The sequence below is a fragment of the Triturus cristatus genome, chromosome 12, assembly GCF_964204655.1.
Source record: "Triturus cristatus chromosome 12, aTriCri1.1, whole genome shotgun sequence".
NCBI classification, from domain to species: domain Eukaryota; kingdom Metazoa; phylum Chordata; class Amphibia; order Caudata; family Salamandridae; genus Triturus; species Triturus cristatus.
The window spans coordinates 118,708,431-118,712,979 of NC_140595.1; positions in this window are offsets into that span (position 1 = coordinate 118,708,431).

Genomic DNA, 4,549 nt, shown 5'->3' on the forward strand with positions numbered 1-4,549 from the left:
GAGGAGGATTCGCACGTTTTTTCCTAAAAAAATCTTATCTTTACAGGATTTTACACACACTTTCTTTTCAAATTTTGTCAACAATGGGAAGCTAGCAAGTTTAAAAAACAACATGAACTTGACAAAATCGGTGTGTGAATTTGCACATCCCTTTGGGAGAGCAAGATGAGATTCTATCTGGATGGAAGTGAAGCAGTGATCAGAACAGTGTGAGAAAAGGACAAGGGAGGTCACAGCATCATGGGAGGTATTAACAACAGAGAGAATGAGGAAGGGGGCGTAGAGAAGAATGAAAGTAAGCTGGGGAGAAGAAAAGAGGAGCAAATGAACACTGAATGAATTAATGGTGAAATTCGGAGTATGAGAAGCAGGGTTTGTGGAAGAAACTAAGTATTGGATAGCCGAAGTAGGGAAAAAGGGGAAGGAATGGAAGTTAAAAACATCACGACTGAGCTTAAGCAAGGGTGAGAGACACTTAACCATGGAAAGAAAGATTTTGGAGAACAGGAGATGAGAATGGGAGAAATAATTCACAGTCTGGCAATGAATTAGAAGTAAAGGTGGACAATGAGAAAAAGTAGCAGGCTTGAGAGAGTTAGTTCATTCGGCACCTTTCTCCATCCGATGAGTCTGTGCCACCTTGAATGGTGTGTCAAGGGCAACACCTTCATTACAGGTGTCTTCCCTAACCCCCTCTCCATCAACAGCTTTTGTGTAGGGACATTCAGAGCCCAGCAACTTTTTAGATCCCTCTACCAGTACCAGGCGGCCTTGTACTCTTAGAGGATCCAAATAACTTAACCACATAACACCAATTGAAGTCAGATTCCTGCGGCTTCATCTTGAAACACGCATGGCTTTCAATACTTGTTGTATTTCCTATAAATCAATTTAAAAGGCTCAGCCGAACTATAGAGACAACTATCTACTACAGGTGGACAGAGAACAAGCGGTGAATCTTGGATCCTACTTGAGAAACAGTGAACGGCTAAAGACAAAACTGTTAATCAAGCATTGTCATGTGTGGCCCCCAAGAATGTTGTATGTCCTGCTGGAAGAAATCAGACTTCCATTCCACAGAAGTCTTAAGAATGTATTCATTAAACTGCCCCTGTTGACTGGGATTCAACAGATCATTACCCCATCCTAGTGCGGTGAGCCCCTTCATTTTAGATGGCACACACTATACCTATAGATCTCTTTAGTCCCCAGAGCAGTGTACACAACCTTGACCTCTGTAGAGAAAAGGACAACTAACAGATAAATCCCATCCCCTCCATTGGGCAATACTCACAAGACAGTGGGGGGTGTTGCGTATAATTAAGGAATCATACTTCAGTGTCCTTCCAACCACTAACCCACCACATTCACTCGAAATCCGGACAAACACAAACCTTCGTCACAAACCTTGGCAGTATGTGATAATCAGCTATTATAATATGCTAATCCAATACATATCCTATTTATCAGTACTGTTACTCTAACAAAGGACAGTATGTATGATACGATTACCATTCTAACTAACTTTTATTTCCTGTTGATACTCTTTGAGACCTCTTTCAGCATTGCAACTTTGTTTCTACACGTGCTCCACAAGATTTGTTGCTCTTCTGGTACTTTACATGTCCCACAAGATGAGTTATTGGTCTTGTTTTTGTATTTGTGCTTGTTACAGTCCTTTATGGTGTTGTATTCATGCCTTCACCTCCTTTCGCTTCCGCTCCTTTGTACAGCGCTCTGAGACCCGTACGGGTCATGTTCGCGCTTTATAAACCTTTTCAACTAAATAAATAGATTCTCCCAATGAACATAACATAAACCCCAAACATTGTTTATCACATATCCCTCATCAGCTACTCTAGGAAACTCCCTATCTGCCTTGAGGCTTTCTGTCTCATGCTGTTGTGTTACCGAGTCCTGTAGTACCTCCCACATATCTACTGGCGACCTGATGGTCTTCAGTTTCATACCAGAGCTTGTCCCTCAGTGTCTGCCCTTTTTCTTCTCCACCCCTTATCGAGGAACACTTATACGATTCATGGAACAGATGGGGACACTTCTAAATCGAACCCCAAGGTGAGCGAGGACTAACACCTAGCCCGCGAGGCAACACCTGAAAGCCCGTGAATGCAAACATGGTTATTCCTCTGGCAAAAGTTTTAAATCCTGACTGCTGCTAGCAAAAGACAGTCCAGAAGTGGAAAGATCTTGTTCAATTCGACCAGTTTGGAGGAAAAGACGTGGAAAGTTTGCATACGCAAAAATAAGATAATGTTGTTCTGCAGACTCTTCACAGTCAAAAAGATGCTTAATTAATACACACATATAAGACCTCCTTTTAAGGCTGAATGCAAACCAATAAGCCTCTACTCTACCGTTATTTATTGATCTTTGTTCTGTTTAGTGTGTGATGTGTTCTTTGTACATCGTTCTGATACTTCACAGTTAGACTGCTCTTTTGGAGTACCGAAATAAATAAATCAAAATGTACGCCGGGTGCTAAACTCTAGGCCTTGGCACTCTGGAGGCCCAGAGGGAACTGCGCTAGACTTCTGGAGCTCCGTGCTGCGTCAGGATGCTACATGGAGGTTCCAATGAAGTTCATCTGATGACAGCCCAGATCTGTGACTGGGCGTGAATGTCTGAATAGTTTCAGCTCTCCGTCCATCATATCCTTGTGTTTGCTTTGTTCGCCCTAGATTGGCAGAGTGTGCCCAGACGTGGGTCCCTTGCTCACTTTGCCACTGGATTCAAGCTAGCCTGGCTGATGAGGGCTGTTAGCCCAAAACCGGTCCCAGGATGCTTGTTTCCGGTCCAGTGAAGACTTGGCTTGGCAGTTCGGGCAGGACTGTTCCCATGAGGCACAGGGTCGAGACCGATTTGCATAGAGCTGGGTCGATGAGGGATCCAAACCAGATTTGTGACTGGGGGTGAGTGTTCATCATCTCCTTGTGTTTGCTTTATTCACCCTAAGTTGGCAGGGTATACGGACGTGGGTCCCTTGCTCACTTTGCCACTGGATTCAAGCAAGCCTGGCTGACGAGGGGTGTTACCCCGAAATTGGCCCCAGGATGCTTGTTTCAGGTCCAGGGAAGACCTGGCTTGGCAGTTCGGGCTTGACTGTTCCCATGAGGCACAGGGTCAAGACTAGGCTTGGGTGGTGAACTCCCCTCCGCTCCGCTCGTGGAGTTTGCGGAGTTTTCTGCACTCTGCGTTACGCGGAGATCACAGTGTTCTGAAAAACTCCGCCCTGCGGAGCGTTTTTTTTTTTACCTCGCTCGTGTTCGTCAAAGTCAAGTTGGCGACTGCAAGCGAGGAAAATAAACCTCCCGGTGAGATTTTTCATTGTTTGCGATTGGCGAGCGCGGAAAACCAACCTCCCGGTGAGATTTCTCAACGCTGGGGGGGTCAGGTTTCTTATGGCGAGTGGTCGCGTATCCTTGCGAACGCTCGTGTTGAGAAATAGCCTGTTTGCGTTGAGAAAGAGGCCGCTCGAGTAAAAATCTACTAGAGCGGCAGAAAAGTAAAGCAGGGACCGCTTGCGCTGTGCATGGTGCCGTTCACGATGATTGCACAGTGTGGACAAGCAACCGGCACTGCGCAATCACTGTGAACGTAATTTTTCTATAGTACTCCGCCGCTTGCGGAGCTCCGCATATTGCGGCTGAGTTTTTTTTGCACTTCGCGATGTTCCGTGTAGTGCAACTCCACGAACTCCGCCCAGGGTTAGTCAAGACTGATTTGCAAATGGCTGGTTATGAACTGGGGTGGCAAAGTGAGCTGAAGAACGGTGATGGATTCAACCCAGATCTGTGACTGGGGGTGAGAGTCTGAAAAGCTTCAGCACTCCGTCCATCATCTCCTTGTGTTTGCTTTGTATCTGATGACATTGGTTAGTTTGGGGGGCGTAAGTTCTTTGACAGTTTCATTCTAGATTTCCGGGGTGATAGGAGGCAGAAATGACAAACTCAAAGAGCTGAACTCAGCAGGATTCCTGCACCCTCGAGCAGATTGCAAAACTCTGGTTTCCCATAGACCTCAGTTGATCTGGAGTCACTGAATCTTCTTGGCAGTGAGCTGAACTTGGACATGGATGTGATGGGGATGTCCTGGATCCCAGGGCCACCTGGTGATTCACACCCAATGACCTGAGAATGGAAACAGCTGGCTGATGGAAGTGAAGAGAGAAGTAGGTGGAGCAGGGAAGTGAGGATGGAAGATCAGGAAGGGCAGTGGGAGGGGAGAAACAGAAGCAGATAGAGAAGTCTGATGGCAGAATAGAAGTGGAGGAAGTGAACTAAAGAGGGGTAAATGGGTAACAATGCGCATATGGAGGGCTGGAAGGGGAGAAACTTAAAAAAAGATAGAGACAATCAAAACAGGGGTCAAAGAGGGAAGAATGGGAGCGAAGTCGCAAAGGTCAGGAATGGGGGCACAAGACTGGAAGTGAGAACATCTGGAGAGACTGAGATAGAGCAGAGAGATTAGAGTAGGAACCAAGTTGAGAAGAGGAAGAATATGGGCACAAAGTACTGGAAGAGAAAAGCAG